The 18,424-nt window shown below is 35.0% G+C and overlaps 1 long non-coding RNA gene across 1 annotated transcript in view; it reads right to left on the bottom strand.

The window, feature by feature from the left end:
* The window catches only part of LOC141340423 (uncharacterized), a 163,279-nt gene extending 151,649 nt beyond the window's left edge, over window positions 1-11,630 (bottom strand). The window contains exon 1 of the long non-coding RNA XR_012356577.1: window positions 11,511-11,630. This is a non-coding gene — a long non-coding RNA (uncharacterized lncRNA). The remainder of the gene's footprint in view (window positions 1-11,510) is intronic.
* Window positions 11,631-18,424: the final 6,794 nt, after the last annotated feature.

Below are 18,424 nucleotides of genomic sequence, written 5' to 3'. Positions count from 1 at the left end.
GTATTTCCACTCACATACCCAACAACCGCTGAACAACGGCGACACACAGTCCTCGTCTTTTCCACCACTCTCTCGCCTGTACTACTGTAACTGACTGGAAAAGCGAAGTTTTCCCAAACTTGCGATCTAAGGGGCCGTTCACATGTCGCGCCTAAAAACGCGTGGAAAACGCTAGGCGCGCCGCTTTCTTCCTGATCAACAAAGCGCTCGGGCGCTTGCGCTCCGGAAGCGTCTGCCGTTTCTAAGCAACCATCAGCTGCGCTCTAGCTCCAAGCCTATGCGTCTACATGCATTGTTTCTTCTATTAGCGTCAAAATAATGGGGGCTTGACAAATCATAAAGTTCAGGAAATCCCTGGACCACAATGATGAGCTGCTCCTCCATGTTTCTTCTGAGGTTTCAATGTAATGAAAAACATGAGGAAGCTGATTGGTTAGTTCATGTCACATGACCTGCGGTGCGCTTGCGACATTCTGAAAAGTTGAGATGTTTTTAAATCGATGCGGCGCGGACGCGCCTGGAAAAAATGAGCGCGTCGCGACCACGTCGCTTCCAATATGCGCGCGCAAGCCGCGCGTCTCCATTTGAAATAACGAACTTGCACGCGCAAAAGACGCTTCATGTGAACGGCCCCTTAAAGAGGCCGGCGGATCCTCTAACTCTTGTGGAACACCACCACTTGCCATACTCGCTGTCGCTGCTATCTCTGACTCACTCACTGGATGGACCGTCGAGCTGACAAAAAACTGCAGAGTGCCAGAGAATGTAGACAGGCTCTGATAGAGCGCATACATAGGCGGAGCTCGGCTGCATCGACGCTAATCAGAGCTTCAGAGCTAAAGCGGGGCTAAATATTAGCTGTCCCTAAAGAACCCGCGTATCTCACAGTAGTTCCGCATTACATTAATTATTTTGCAGGCAAGTTTTTTTTAATTTTCATACCGTGTATTCTCCGTTTAAATTCATGCACCGAACCGTGACCCCCGTACCGATTCGGTTCGAAACGAATACATGTACCGTTCCACCCCTATTTCAAACTGTAATTTTAATCTGAATAAAGTATTGTTTTTTCCTTTTCCCCTAGATTTAATTTTTTTTAATTACATACATACATAACATACATACATAAATTATTTTATAAAATAAAATAAATGCCCAGCCCTACTTAATTACTTTATTTACTAAATAATTCCTAATTTTTACCTTTTCCATTAAACACTTTCAATTTACTTTGTTTGGTTGAATAATTATTCACTGATTTAAAATTAAAGAAATTAGAAAAAAGAAATTAAAACAGAGCAAATAGAAAATTATATAAAAAAAATTTAAAATCATTGATAATTAAAAATAAATTTTAAAATTAAAATAAAAAACAAATAAATACACAGCCCTACTTGCACATAAAAGGTTTCACATGAAATCATTTTATTACTTTCCCCTACTACATTTAAGATTTGTAAAATAAAAATAATAATAATAATAATAATAATAATAATAATAATAATAATAATAAAATAAATAAAAATAATATTTTTTTTATAATTCCAAATTTTTACTTCTTCCGTTAAAAACTCTCAATTTAGTTGGCAAAAAAGATTATGTTTGGTTGAATAATGGATTCACTGATTTAAAATTGAGAAGTAAAAAAAAAAAAAAAAAGAGCAAAATGAAGATCCAACATTTAATATAAAAAAATATATAAAAAAATTTAATTAAATTAAAGCCCAGCTCTACTTGCACATAAAAGGTTTCACCCGAGATAACTTTATCGGTGGATCAAAAAAAAAAAAAAATTAGATTTAAGATTTGTAAATAAAAAAAATAATAATAATAAATAAAAAAAATAAATAATAATTTTTTTTTTATAATTCCAAATTTTTACTTCCATTAAAAACTCTCAATTTACTTGGCAAAAATGTTTGGTTGAATCATTGATTTAAAAAAAAAAAAAAAAAAAAAGCACTTAAATATAAAGCACTTCTTGCACATAAAAGGTTTCACTCCAGTTCATTTATCAGTGGTTCAAATAATAGCAGCCGTGTCACTTCCTGCACATTTATTTAGCCCAATGAACAAATTGAAGTCAATTGACTCGAGATGGAATTCAATCTGACACTTGTGCCTCAACAAAGTGCCACAGAGAAGAACAAACACACAGCTAAGCCTAACCTTCAACTACGAATTTGACATCAAATGAGACACTCAATACTCAATGGCACTTTTTGTGTGCCCTATGGCTACACTCGTCTCTGCCTAACCAATACAGATCGTGGCACAGGAATCTCTCCACGTCACAGTAAATGAGCCGGTCGAAAACGTATTAACTGATGCACTGCTCACGTAGACAATGCCATGACCCTAAAACAAGCTGCTAACAAGGATGCCGTAACAGCATGTGACGGTTTACACACTTCTTAAACAACCAGGGTGGCAAACAGGCCAAACATAAGCAAGCACCTCGCCGAGTTTGGGTGATGAGGACATCGTCAGAGACAGCTTTATGTGTGAACACTTAACCTGCATGTGCTGAATTCAGTTTAAGATCCAAACAAGAAGAGCTAGTCAAACACCAATGCTCTCAAACTACATTCCCACATAATCTGTTCATAATGTCCTTCCATGTCTGATTAGCGCAGCTGAGTCATTATTGGGAGACAAATATGAGCTTTGAGTCTTTAGGGTATATCTGACTAAAGAGATGTAAGCAGTACGAGATTGATGGTGCACATGCACTTACGCTCCGCAGAGGACAGCAGTCCGTCATCAGGTCATCTCACGGCTACTCTGAGGTTGGATGGCTAAGCTGCTTTGATCGCTGCTCATTCCCCCCAAAATTTAAACTGTTTTACATGCTGAATTTACATGAATTTACAGTTTTACACGCCATCTTGAATTTAGTCACGATAAGTCGAGTGTCGAGCACTAAGGAAACTACAACCTGATAAGTTGATAACCTGATAAATTCCTTGGTGCTCGACACTCGACTTATCGCGACTAAATTCAAGATGGCGGCGACCGGTCTGTTTCTGGTGGAAAATGTCTGTATAAATCTTGTAAATAAACTACCGGTGCTTTTTCTGAGTTCTCAATGTCTCGTTTTAAATGTCAGTGCCCTTGGAAGTCTACCAATGAAGTGTGGCGCTACTTTGTGCCTCGTAAATGGCGTAAAACAGTGATTTATTTACATGGCTTCTCCGATGCCCGATTCACCCTCATTGACAACCTGTTGTGAGCATCGGCTAACTGACCCCAGATTTCGGACTGCAGGACACAAACCGAGATGAGATATGCAAGGTACGTTCACACTCGGTATCATGATTCAATACACTTTAGGTCAAAATCACACCGGACTTCTCCTTTAAGGATGCACCAAAATAAAAATTCTTGGCTGAAGCCGAACAAAATTACACACTGTGCTGAAGGCTGATTACCAAACACAGTTTTCCTCGCGCTTTGGACTTTGAAACAAGGCCAACAAGCTCGCTCAGCGCTGTAAGAATAAATACAATTTGTGCGTGTTTTAGTGCATGCCTCTATTTGATCGCGTTACGTCATTGTTCGGTATAATATATTTGGTCTTCGCTTATTCGGATGAACACCGAAAGAGCTTTTTTTTACTATTTTTCGGCCGAATAATTTCGGTTGCCGAACATTCGTTGCATCCCTACACATATTACATACACACAGTATATGTAATATTTAATGTGTTTAATGTAAAAAGAAAACTACATTTCAAAACTAAAATGTCATTAATGATATTACTACAATATACAATGAACTTTCCATATCAGCAGACAATTCCACACAAAAATATTTTTATAAGCAATATTTTCAGTGTTCAACCTTTACATACTTAAATCAGCATATTTTTTATTTACCTTTATAAATGCCTATTTTTTTTTTTTTTTACTTTTTAAAGTAAATCACCTTTTATTTCAAATTATTACATTTCAACAATAATTTCAATAGGGCTGTTACCAGATTAAATAAACTTATGAATGTGAAGGCTGCTGTTGGATGAATTGAGGTAAACATAATTTTATGCAACTATGCATCACTTTACAGAGTGCTTACAACCTACTAAACACGTTCTGCCTTAAGAACAAATTGTACAACCAAATAAAAAAAAGTTACAAACTAACTAGTACTTACTAATCCTCTAATGTGGACTTTATGTTCTGATTTTCGTGGGAACTTACAAATGACTGCTGCAACCCTATCCTGAGGCCAGTTGCATAAACTTCCTCTATTGGTCCTAGCCAAGGGGTAATCAGTCTTATTTTTTTTTTTTGATTGATCATAGACTAATCCATGTTTTTATGTAACCAAATTAAAAAAAAAAAATGATTACCAGTCTTAAAGAAAAAAAAAACAGATGACTAACTTAATAGTCTAAACCTATAATGCAACCAGTCCTTGATCTCTACAAGCACTACTGATAGATATTAAATTAATGAGCATTAAAAAAATGATTGCTGTCTTTGGTGACTCACTTGGCACCCATAATGAAAGGAGACATGACCAAAAAAAAAAAAACACACCACACACTTTAAGGATGGGCAAGTGCATAAACCAGGCAAATATTCTGATACAAATATATTGTTACAAATATTGCTTCTACTCATGAATGTGAAGACTGAAGGTAAACATAATATCATAATACTATGCAACTATGCATCACTTTACGGAGAGCTTATGACCTACTAAACACGTACTGCCTTAAGAACAAATTGTACAGACAAATAAAATACAGTTACAAACTAACTAGTAGTGTTGTCAAAAGTCCCGGTACTTCGGTACCAAGTCGGTACTAAAAAAATTAAAATGTTACGGTTCCAGGTTTTCTTTAGTACCGGTGGTACCGACTATCCGGTCTACCCGGTTCTCGACGCGCTATCTAAAAGGTGCGCACTGTGCAGTTGCGCTCTCTTCGGCGCTGCTGCTGATGCGGTCGCTCTGAATCCACTTGTTGACAAGGAAGAGCCAGGCATGCTCCAAACATTTTCGATTTTCGGCTGAAGGCGGCGAACATCATAGATCGTCTAGGTTCTCTCAAAAGAAGGAAACGCATCAAACTGAACAAAACACAGTGAAGGCTGACTGCAGGATCAAATGAAAGAGTTCAAGTATGGTATGTTTCAATTTAATTTCATATTTAGAGCTTCTGTTAAGAACATTATTGCATATTTTAATTTGAATGTCGGATTGTAATGTAGTTAATCATTAGCATAAGCGGTTAACGCTAATATGCTGGGCCTTAGAACGATTTTGAGCTATTTAACGCTCCCATCATTTTTATTAGGGTAAAAGAAAAAAGAAAGACATGATATATGTACTATTTATACACACAAATGACTTGTTTATCCAAAATATGTGTGTTAAAGAATGTACAAATGTATCGTTAACAATGTTTATGTCCTTAATATCAGTCTGTCAGAAAACGTTCTTATTCTTGGCTGGATAACTCTAGCAGGTTTATAAAGATTTTTATTATTAAAATATGAACGCAGTTTGGATTAAATAAAAGTACAGTCAAATAAAACACGTTTGATCTCCAGTTTAGTTTTGTCATACTTTACAATAAGATCAAATTCATGCATTATCTAACAAACTTAAGTAAACAATATATTTTTACAACATTAATTCAAAATGTTATTCAATACAAACACATGATCATTCATGTTTGTTCATGTTTAACAGTTTAACATGATTTTATGGATTAGTAAATGTTGAAATGAGCCTAACCTTAAGAAGAATAATTGCCATATAACTACAGTTTTTTTTTTTGTAAGGTCATGTTGTCTAACAAATTAAATCGTATTGTAAAGAGTTTTCAATACTGCAGTTTCTATCTGTGATAGACAGTTAAATTAATATATGTAATCTTATCTAAATTTATTATGAAAGCTGAGGTTTGTTATTTACTGAAAATTAATATTTTTGCTGGTGTCAATGATCTAATGTTGCATCTGGTCAGACTTAGCCCACTGCTTTACTTAAATGTATTATATTTTCTTTTTACAGCTGCAGATTGAGGAAGATCATGAAACACCCCAGCAAACTCTAAAACAGACAACAGTACAGATGTTTTTAGAAGCAGCAGAAACAAACTTTTGGATGAAGCTTGTGTACATTTTTTGAATGCCTGTAATTTATTTAGTTGTTATTTAATTATTAAAATGTTTACAATCCTTGAAATACTTTTATTACTTGGAAAAACCTGAAACTAAATTTAGACAAGTATAACAAATGACAGTGGTTTTTGCACATTTTATTTTTCTTTAACTTTATTAATAAAAAATAGTGTGTTGTTCAATTAATGTTATTGTGCTTTACTTTGGTACCGAAATTGGTACCGAGAACTGTGGATTTTCACTGGTATTGGTACCGAATACTGAAATTTTGGTACCGTGACAACACTACTAACTAGTACTTACTAATCATCTAATGTGGGCTTTATGTTCTGATTTTCGTGAGAACTTACAAATGACTGCTGCAACCCTATCCTGAGGCCAGTTGCATAAACTTCCTCTATTGGCCCTAGCTAAGGGGTATAATCAGTCCTATTTTTTGGATTGAATTTAGACTAATCCATGTATTTATGTAACCAAATTCAAAAAAATTATTACCAGTCTTAACAAAAAAAAATCAGATGACTAACTTCGAAGACTAGTCTAAACCTATTATGCAACCAGTCCTTAATCTCTACAAGCACTACTGATAGATATGAGATATATGAGCATTAAAAAAACAAATGCAGTCTTTAGTGATTCACTTGGCGCCTTTAGTGAAAAGAGACATGACCAGAAAAAACACCACACACATTAAGGATGGGCAAGTGCATAAAACAGGCAAAATGTTAATACAAATATATTGATACAAATATTGTACAAATATTGCTTCTACTCATGAATGTGAAGGCAAACATACTATTATGCAACTATGCATCACTTTACAAAGAACTTATGACCTACTCAATAGGTTCTGCCTTTAAGAACAAATTGTACAACCAAATAAAATAGAGTTAGTTACAAACTAACTAGTACTTACTAATTGTCTAATGCAGACTTCATGTTACGAATTAAGTGAGAAATTACAAATGGCTGCTGCGACCAAATCCTGAGGCCAGTTGCATAAACTTCCTCTATTGGTCCTAGCCAAGGGGTAATCGGTCTTATTTTTTGGATTCAACTTAGTCTAATCTACGTTTTTACGTAAGCAAATTTTTATAAAACCATGACCAGTCTTAAAGAAAAAAATCAAATGACTAACTTTGAAGACTAGTCTAAACCTATAAAGCAACAGTCCCTGATCTCCACATGCACTACCAATAAATATGAGCATAAAAAAAAATGAATGCTGTCTTTGGTGACTCACTGGACGCCTTTAGTGAAAAGAGACATGACCAAAATAGGAGGGAAAAACACTTAAGGATGGGCAAGTGCATAAAACAGCAAAATGTCATTGAGGAGAAGGCAAAGCATCCACGTGATTGGCTGATCACGCTGAAAAACAGAACAATGCATTGCACACCTATGATAACAGGTGTGCTGTCCACCTGAATGCAACAAGCTGGTAAAAAAGGACAGACTGATTACCAAGTCTACAAATCACCCTCTCTAAAATCATAACTTGTGATCACATCCAAATCGAAATGAACCTGAAATGAGTTAAAGCACAAAACGATCTGTGTGAGAGCTACTTTTCACACGCTAAAGCTGCACCTGCTGTCACCTTCGATATACACTTGCGATGTTTACTGAGAATTTGATGACTAATCGTCTAAAAGGTTGACTATTAATAATAACAGTAAAACAACATAGTGAGGTAATAAGCTACACTAAATATTTCTGTTACTTTGCTATAGCAGTGATAAATAAGGGGGAAAGCATGGAAATCTGGTCATTTGGGTAAATTATTTGAAATTTATGCATGCAATGATTTTTAACCATTTGAAAGAATAAATAAGCTTTCCATTGATGTAGGGTTTGTTAGGGTAGGACAACATTTGGTAAAGTACTACTATTTGAAAATCTGGAATCTGAGGGTGCAAAAAAAATCGAAATATTGAGAAAATCGCCTTTAAGGTTGTCCAACTGAAGTTCTTAGCAATGCATATTACTAATCAAAAATTAAGTTTTGATATATTTACAGTAGGAAATGTACAAAATATCTTCATGGAACATGATCTTTACTTAACATCCTAATGATTTTTGGCATAAAAGAAAAATGAAATGTATTTTTGGCTATTGCTACAAATATACCCATGCTACTTAAGACTGGTTTTGTGGTCCAGGGTCACAAATATGTCAAATAAAATAAACTATTAAAAATACAGTATCGTAATGTTGGTAAAATATAATATTTAATATTAAAATATTCAACATTAGTAATTATTTTAGAGAATGCTTTTCAGGGTACTCAAAGATAAACGTATATGGTAAATAAACCTTCTGGTCTTCAAAATCTATGCATTTTTGATAGCAACTTTAACTTGCAGTTTCAACAAATGGCACAGAGCAGCTTCGACGTTTTGATGACTAATGGACTGAAAAGACAGCCAAACAACATTATGTGGTAATAATAAGATACACATATATTTGTATCACTTTATAGATTTTACATCTTTAATAAATGGCACAGAGCAGCTGTGATGTTTTGCTAACTCATAGATGATGACAGAATTATCGTGATATGCATGAAATGCATAAGGTGGACGGTGCAACTTGACTGACCAAATTTAGACATGTGAATGAATGGGTGATTTCATCCACGGCGCTTCACGACAGAAATGTGACCCTGAACCACAAAACCAGTCATAAGTAGCAATGGCCAAAAATACACTGTATTATTATTTTATGTCAAAAACCATTAGGATATTAAGTAAAGATCATGTTCAGTGAAGATACTTTGTAAATTTTCTACCGTAAATATATCAACACTTCAATTTTGATTAGTAATATGCATTGCAAAGAACTTCTTTTGGACAACTTTAAAAGCAATTTTCCTAATATTTAGATTTTTTGCACCCTCAGATTGCAGATTTTAAAATAGCCATACCTCAGCCAAATATTGTCCTGTCCTAACAAACCATACATCAATGGAACACTTATTCATTCAGCTTTCAGATGTCTGTTTTTGTGGTCCAGGGTCACATAAATGCATTTTTGACTTGCAATTTCAACAAATGGCACAGAGCAGCTTCGACGTTTTGATGAATTAATGGACTGCAACGACATTGACTATTAATAACAGCAAAAAACATTACGTAGTAATAAGATACACACTATATCTGTTTTACTTTATTACTGTAGCTTTTACATCTTCAATAAATGCCACACAGCAGCGTTTGACGTTTTGATAACTCATTTGTTTCAAAGGAAAAAAGTCAAACAATGACTCGAAAGATGACTACAGAATTATTAATACAAGCATGATATGCATAAGGTGGAAGGTGGGACTTGACTGACCAAATTTAGACATGTGAATGAATGGGTGATTTCATCCACAGTGCTTCACAAAAAAAATGTGACCCTGAACCACAAAACCAGTCATAAGTAGCATGGGTATATTTGTAGCAATCGCCCGAAAATACACGGTTTTATTATTTTATGCCAAAAATCATTAGGATATTAAGTAAAGACCATGTTCAATGAAGATACTTTGTAAATTTCCTACCATAAATATAACAACACTTAATTTTTGATTAGTAATATGCATTACGAAAAACTTCATTTGGACAACTTTAAAAGCAATTTTCCTAATATTTAGATTTTTTGCACCCTCAGATTGCAGATTTTAAATAGCCATATCTCAGCCAAATATTGTCCAATCCTAACAAACCATACATCAATGGAAAGCATATTCATTCAGCTTTCAGATGTCTGTTTTTGTGGTCCAGGGTCACATAAATGCATTTTTGACTTGCAATTTCAACAAATGGCACAGAGCAGCTTCGACGTTTTGATGAATTAATGGACTGCAACGACACTGACTATTGATAACAGCAAAAAACATTACGTAGTAATAAGATACACACTATATCTGTGTTACTTTGTTACTGTAGCTTTTACATCTTCAATAAATGCCACACAGCAGCGTTTGACGTTTTGATAACTCATTTGTTTCAAAGGAAAAAAGTCAAACAATGACTCGAAAGATGACTACAGAATTATTAATACAAGCATGATATGCATAAGGTGGAAGGTGGGACTTGACTGACCAAATTTAGACATGTGAATGAATGGGTGATTTCATCCACAGTGCTTCACAAAAAAAATGTGACCCTGAACCACAAAACCAGTCATAAGTAGCATGGGTATATTTGTAGCAATCGCCAAAAATACACGGTTTTATTATTTTATGCCAAAAATCATTAGGATATTAAGTAAAGACCATGTTCAATGAAGATACTTTGTAAATTTCCTACCATAAATATATCAACACTTAATTTTTGATTAGTAATATGCATTACGAAAAACTTCATTTGGACAACTTTAAAAGCAAATTTCCTAATATTTAGATTTTTTGCACCCTCAGATTGCAGATTTTAAATAGCCATATCTCAGCCAAATATTGTCCAATCCTAACAAACCATACATCAATGGAAAGCATATTCATTCAGCTTTCAGGTGTCTGTTTTTGTGGTCCAGGGTCATTTTTGACTTGCAATTTCAACAAATGGCACAGAGCGGCTTCGATGTTTTGATAAATTAATGGACTGCAACGACGTTGACTATTAATAACAGCAAAAAAAAAAACATTACGTAGTAATAAGATACACACTATATCTGTGTTACTTTGTTACTGTAGATTTTACATCTTCAATAAATGCCACACAGCAGCGTTTGACGTTTTGATAACTCATTTGTTTCAAAGGAAAAAAGTCAAACAATGACTCGAAAGATGATGACAGAATTATTGATACAAGCATGATATGCATAAGGTGGAAGGTGCGACTTGACTGACCAAATTTAGACATGTGAATGAATGGGTGATTTCGTCCACGGTGCTTAACGCGAACACTTTTCGCGACAGAAATATTACTTGTAAGTTGCATTCAAAATGCACCTGACTGAATAAAAGGCTGTTTTTATCTCTAACAAGCCACCGTTATTCCTCACAGCCTGGTTAAGCGCGGTTATTTCTCCATCTATCCACCGTGCGCGTTTCCATTGTGGACTGTGGAACTGCATTATGACATGCCCCGCTTCCGATCAGAGCTGCAGCGATGCATCGCGTTCATTATTACAGTTTCACACTACAAGCGCGTTCCCGTTCAGCACTAAACATCATAATACGCACCTACCAGCAGCGGGGGCGGGTTAACATTTACTATGGAGCAGTTGTGCTTCTACCCCTGTCAAATAACCAGATGAACAACTTGCGTCAGGCTCTGAGGAGCTTTCGTGCAAAAAAAATCCGTTTGCGTTACATAAACACAGCGGGAACACGCGCAAAATATACCGCGTCTAAAAATAACACAAGAGTGGAGATACGCCAATACTCACGGGTGTGAATGCGGCGATCGGCACCTCAATACAGATTCAAAGGAGCCCCGTCCGCCATTGGAATAAAGTTGAGAGCCCACCTCTAATCTCGATGATGTTCCCGGGAACGGAGTGGATCCGTTTGATCACACGAGCGGCCTAGAATACTCTCGCGGGGTCGCCCGTCGGTAGCGCGCAACGTGGTTAAAGAAACACACTGTGATTGGCTGAAGCGCTGCAGGGACCGCCCATAATCTGTCTGTTTTGGCAGGAGGCTGAACCCAAGCGGCGATTCTGATTGGTGGAGGACACCAGAGCGAAACAGATTGGCTGTAAACACAACGGATGATTACATTTGTAAGATAAAAATGCAAATTTGTTGTGTTTAATTAATTATATCTGTAAACGACAGAGTGATGATGATCAGTTGGCTTGGCTGCGGCTATTACAAGGTTGCAGTCTACTAAAATATTTATGTTAGTTTTATACTGAGTTGCCACACTTTGTGACCAGGGGCCAGTTGCATAAACTTAGTCTCTATGTTAAGACAGTGTCTTAAGAACTCGTTTGACCAGCTAGCAGATAACTAAGGGGTAATCAGTCTTATATTTTGGATCCAACTTAGACTAATCTAAGTTTTTATGTAACCAAATTTTCAAAAATTTGACCAGTCTTAAAGAAAAAAAATGAATGACTAACTTTTAAGTCTGTCTAAACCTTTTATGCAACTGGCCCCTGTGCACTGATTCTTGAGACATGAAAAAACGTATTTTCTTGTATTTTCTTCTGTATTTTTTTAATACAACTTTTTTAGTTTTATATTTATTTTTTATTGTTCTTAACACAAAAGTAGTTTAATTTCGTCTTCATTTTTGCAAAATTATAACATGAAATTATCGCTTACCCTAAATAAATGCTTCGCGAACTTTAACATAACTTCCAGTTATTTTACTTTTACAGAAACAGTATATTGTGCTGTTTTCTATTGCAAAATGTTTTCATTGTCATAATCATAAACACACTTGTTTGTAGCGCAAATAGTTTTAATATGCATTTAGTTTGTTATTCTTCTGGTTCTATTCTTGCACGTTAAAAAATATTTACTTTCGCGATTAAAAAAATAAGGAAAAACAGAAAAATACATACAGTAACCTATTTTTTTTTTTTTAACTCTACTACTACTTTGTCCTGACAGAGCTTGGAAGTTTATTTTCTTAACTGTAAGGGGACACCTAAGTTTACTTCACTATATGTGACCACCACAAAACCACTCATAAGGGTCATTTTTTGTAAAATATGAAAAGATAAGCTTTCCATTGATGTATGGTTTGTTAGGATAGGACAATATGTGGCTGAGATACAACTATTTGAATATCTGAAATCTGAGGGTGCAAGAACATCAAAATATTGAGAAAATCACCTTTAAATGTGTCTAAATGAAGTTCTTAGCAATGCATATTACTAATTAAAAATTAAGTTTTGATATATTTACAGTAGGAAATTCACAAAATATATTCATGGAACATGAACTTGACTTAATATCCTAATGATTTTTGGCATAAAAGATCATTTTAAAGATCATTTTGAGCCATACAATGTACTTTTGGCTATTGCTACAAATATACCCATGCTACTTATGACTGGTTTTGTTGTCCAGGGTCACATATTACAAATAAATCTTAATCTAATCATGAATAACTATATACTGTTGGAAAGGTTGGAAATATTAAATATTCTAAATCCTGACTTTCTCAAAACTTTTTAAGATTTCATGACTTTTCAAATTCCATTTGTATAAATTTGATGATACTTCCAAGTTTTCTGTGAGAGTATGGGAACCCTGTTTATAGCTAGTTTGCACAACAGCTTAGGGAAGCTACACACACCTTATCATCCCAACAGAAAAAAAAAGTGAAATGAAAATATTGCTTTTAATCAACACAGGCTGTGCTTTACACCTGTATTTGTGTATTCTCCTCTTTGCTAATTTGCTGAATTAAGTAGGGCAGAAATCATCTGATCTGCAACTAGGTAGTCCATTGAGCTCTGCATCCAGACCAGATTGGAAGGACAAATGGGGAGAAATCAATAGAGCAAATGTTTTTTTTGTTTTTTTTTACAAGTGCACTGTTTATTGATTTTCCAATCATTAGATATTGAGGGCAAGAATTAGGGGTTTGAAGTATGTCAGAATGTAAGTAATGTTTTCAGTTTTTCATCCAGTGCTTAGATGCTTTACAGGATTGTGGATGACACAATATGCTTCTGCTCTGTTCCTTGTCCTAAAATATTAGTCTGTACTTTTCACATTCAATAGAGGAATGAGGAATTAAATATTTAAGCATTCAAAAAGCACTATAAAAGTATCATACAGCTGCTCTAAACAACCTGTGCGCTATACTTAATGTCTTCTAAATCATATAATAGCACTGTACAATGAACAGATATTAATGGTGCCATAACTGATGGTGCTTTTTGTCAATTACAGCATGGCAGACTCAGTTCTCATTCACTTATATGAAAGTCATATAGTTTTGCTTAACTGTTTCTTTAAGAAATTTTACATCCGAAGCACAGTTTATATTAAATGCATGTGTAAAATGTAGCTAATTTTGTAAGTGTATTTGATTTTTCCCTATCAGTGAATAAAAGACAACCCTGTCCACCCCTCGATTCACCTTATCAAAGCCTGGGTGAATATGTTCAAAATTTCCATACTCTGTCCTCTGTCCAACAAACAAAAAGGCATTGGAAGGAATTTAAAATATTGCACAAGATTGCATCAGTGAGAGTTTTGACAGGAAGACTTTAAGGTCACTGATTTTGTGAAAAGCAACAACAACTGGACCACCAATACAGTTTCTGAAATGAGAGACCTGTGGTATAAATCCTCATCAACTAACCCTTGTCATTTATTCACAGTGAACATTCAAACCTACAATACAATTTTTTTCACATCTCAACAGTCTATTAACTATAGATTATGGCTAATGTCCAAGCATATTATAATATCAAATATACAGTTAAAGTCAAAAGTTTACATACACCTTGCAGAATCTGCAAAATGTTAATTATTTTACCAAAATAAGAGGCATCATACAAATTGCATGTTATTTTTTATTTAGTACTGACCTGAATGAGGTGTTTCCCATCAAAAAGACGTTTATATATAGTCCACAAGAGAAAACAATAGTTTAATTTATAAAAAATGACCCCGTTCAAAAGTTTACATCCCTTTGATTCTTAATACTGTGTTGTTACCTGAATGATCCACAGCTGTGTTTTTTTTTTGTTTCGTGATAGTTGTTCATGAGTCCCTTGTTTGTCCTGAACAGTTAAACTGCCTGCTGTTCTTTAGAAAAATCCTTCATGTCCCACAAATTCTTTGGTTTTTGAGCATTTTTGTGTATTTGAACCCTTTCCAACAGTTACTGTATGATTTTGAGATCTATCTTTTCACACATGAGGGTTTCATTTTGGGTGAACTATATCTGTAAAAAGTCTTTTCTGACAGTCTGTGACTGTTTCACACCACACAGGACTTCTGCAGTCACCGTAGACAGATAATGAAAAGAATGTCAAATCTAGCCTTCAGTGAACATCAATCCCTGTTGTTACTTCTCCTATAGAGGCTCTTTACCCCTGTCTGTTCCAGGGGACATCTAGAGCTGCCCTGCGATCTGACCCCTCCGAATCAGAGTCTGGAGAGAGCAGACATCCTAAACACCCATGTACAACTGCAAAGGTCTGAAGTCTTCAGGTCTGAGATGTTAAGCTGCTCGAGAGCACTAACCACATGCATAGGTCTATGTTTTAAGAAGCGCTCCTCATTCATTTTGCATGTGTCCTTTAAGTCAACCTACAGAAAAGACTCTCAAAAATAAAAGGCAGATAGATAGATAGATAGATAGATAGATACAGAGAGAGACAGGCAGACAGACAGATAGACAGATTTGTGTCTGGGTTTCCCCTGCCAATAAACTTCATAAAAATCACTTCCTCTCAGTACAAACAACACCATCATGTTGTGGTATTGCACTCAGCTGCTAAATATACATCTCTGTGAGCTTTGCAGGAAGGATGAACAAGGTGAGTGTGGACATATGAACATGCCGAGCAGCTCTGGAGATTTCCAGCCTTTTGCATCATTGATAGAGAGCAGAGACAGGAATGAGGTCAGCAAGAAGAAACACATCCCGACCTGTCTGAACTCAAAAGCTTTACCCATCTACTGTATTATGGCGGGTCTCTGTATAAAATTGGGGTCAGAAATATCTATTTTCCCTCTTTTGTCTTTGTTTTTGATGATTGGATTATAAGATCAATGGGTCTTATTCATGGGACAAGGGCAGAACGAATCTGCGCAAATCGTTTACAAAATCTTTTGTAAATAAATTGTTGCATTCAAATCAATGCAACAAATTGTGTAAGAATGGATTCATGAACAATTCAAGCAGAATAAGGCCCAGTGTGCACAGAAATATTTAGACAATTTTAGCTGAAAAAAAAAACGATTTTTGAGTGGTGCTAACCAATGCAAAACTTACCAGGGTTGCTATGTGTTTGCTAAGCTGTAATTATTTGGTATGCAAATTGCTAAGGTGTCATAGATGGCTGAAGTCAATGTAACTGTATGGGATTTTCTGTTTTTTGACACTTACAGTATGTCCTCCATTAGATAAAGTCTGATCACTTACACTACCAGACAAACGTTTTTGAACAGTAAGATCTTTAAAGTTAAAGTTCTGTTCACCAAGCCTGCATTTATTTGATCCAAAGTAACAGTAAGAAAAACAGTACAATTTTAAAACATGTTTACTATTTAAAATAACTATTTGAATATATTTTAAAATGTAATTTATTCCTGTGATTTCAGAGCTGAATTTTAGCATCATTACTCCAGTCACATTCTAATATTCTGATTTGCTGCTAAAAAAACATTTATTATTATTATTATTAGGTTGAAAACAGCTGAGTAGAATTTTCTCAGTTTTCTTTGATGAATAGAAAGTTCAGAAGAACAGCATTTATCTGAAAGAGAAATCTTTTGTAAGATTGTAAATGTCTTTATCATCACTTTTGGTCAATTTAAAGCATCCTTGCTAAATAAAAATATTAATTTCAATAGTGTATAATGTTACTAAAGCCTATTATTTCAGATAAATGCTGATCTTTGGATCTTTCTATTCATCAAAGAATCCTGAAAAAAAAAAAAAAAAATATATATATATATATATACTCAATGAATGTTTCTTGAGCAGCAAATCAGCATATCAGAATGAGTTCTGAAGGATTATGTGGCATGAAGACTGCAGTAATGATGCTGAAATATTAGCTTTGATCACAGCTATATGTATTTCATGACATGTCACTAGTATGTGTCTTTGTTTAAGGGTCAGGGTTCCCCTCTCTGCTCTAGCGCTCAAACATTGTGTTTACCGATGAAAGCGTGAGACGACTCGACTTAGGATGTGAGGCACTGCAATTGGATGAAAGAGAAAGATTAAAGAATGCTGGGCCTGGCAGCATGGATAATTAATTCATAATGGATTAATGAGACTACAGAGGCAGCGACTAGGGAGGGAGGTGGGAAAGACCGGGAAAAGCAGAGAGATGGAATTTAACAAGTGCGGCGAGTCCTCTCCAGGGTAGCCGTGCGGAGGCCGGTGGGTAATGCCACTGCGAGATGCCACAATCACACATTTGATGGTGTATAAATGCTATTAGAATGACTACTGCTCTGTGGATACTCAAGTATTGCCTTGAGCAGTGCTTCTAGAATTACCTAAGACATCGAACGGCAGCCAAACAGCAGCAACAGTGTTAATCATACAAAAGCGCTTAAAAATGAAAAATATATTACATAAAAAAAAAAAAAAAATGCTTAAAATGTACTCACGCAAGATATAGATGAGTTTGATTCTTCACTTGAACAGATTAGGAGAAATTTGGCTTTTAATCACTTGCTCACCAATGCAACACCAGTGTGTTGCAACATAGTTGCAAACTTGTATACATTTGGGAAAGTCTGAGATAAACTATAAATGTTAAATATTTACTTTTAAAGGGATAGTTCACCAAAAATGAAAATTCCGTCATTAATTACTCACCCTCATGTTGTTCCAAACTTGTAAGATCTTTGTTCGTCTTCGGAACACAAATGAAGATATTTTTTGATTAAATCCGAGAGCTTTCTGACCTTCCATAGACAGCAAGGGTCCTACCATGTTCAAGGTCCAGAAAGGTACCAAGAACATCGACAAAACAGTCCATGTGACTTCAGTGGATAACTGTAATTTTATGAAGCTACCAAAATACTTTTTGTTGTGCAAAAAGAATAGAAATAAAACATTTTTCAACAATATTGGAGATAAACAAAGGTCTTATGGGTTTGAAACGACATGAGGGTAAGTAATTAATGACAGATTTTTTTTTTATTTGTGGGTAAGCTATAAGATTATTTAAAAAAAAAACAAGAAAAAAAAATTACAATAAAAAATAGGGCCTGCCTCCAGAATGAGAGGCCAAACAGCTGAGAAAAACATCACAATAATCCACAAGTAATCCTCACCACTCCAGACCATCAATAACATCTTGTAAAAAATTTGTTCCAACGAAGAAACACACTACATCTACATCCTGGATGGCCTGAGGTGAGTAAATTTAATTTGTTTGGGTGAACTATACCTTTAACTTGATAATATACACTGTAAAAAGTTTTCACCAGTTTCAACTTAAAAACTTAAGTTTAGCAGCTGCATTAATTTTTTTTATTTAAATCAACTTTAAAGTACAAGTAATTTTAACTCATAAGTTAAATCAACTTAAAAATACAAGTAATTTTAACTAATTTTATTGTCGTGAGTTGAAATGAATAGTAGTTTTAAGTAGGGATGTTAACCGATGACCGTTTGACCGGTGGTTGACCGTATCAA

The sequence above is a fragment of the Garra rufa genome, chromosome 8 (genome assembly GCF_049309525.1).
Source record: "Garra rufa chromosome 8, GarRuf1.0, whole genome shotgun sequence".
NCBI lineage: Eukaryota > Metazoa > Chordata > Actinopteri > Cypriniformes > Cyprinidae > Garra > Garra rufa.
This window is presented reverse-complemented; position numbering and strand designations above follow the sequence as displayed.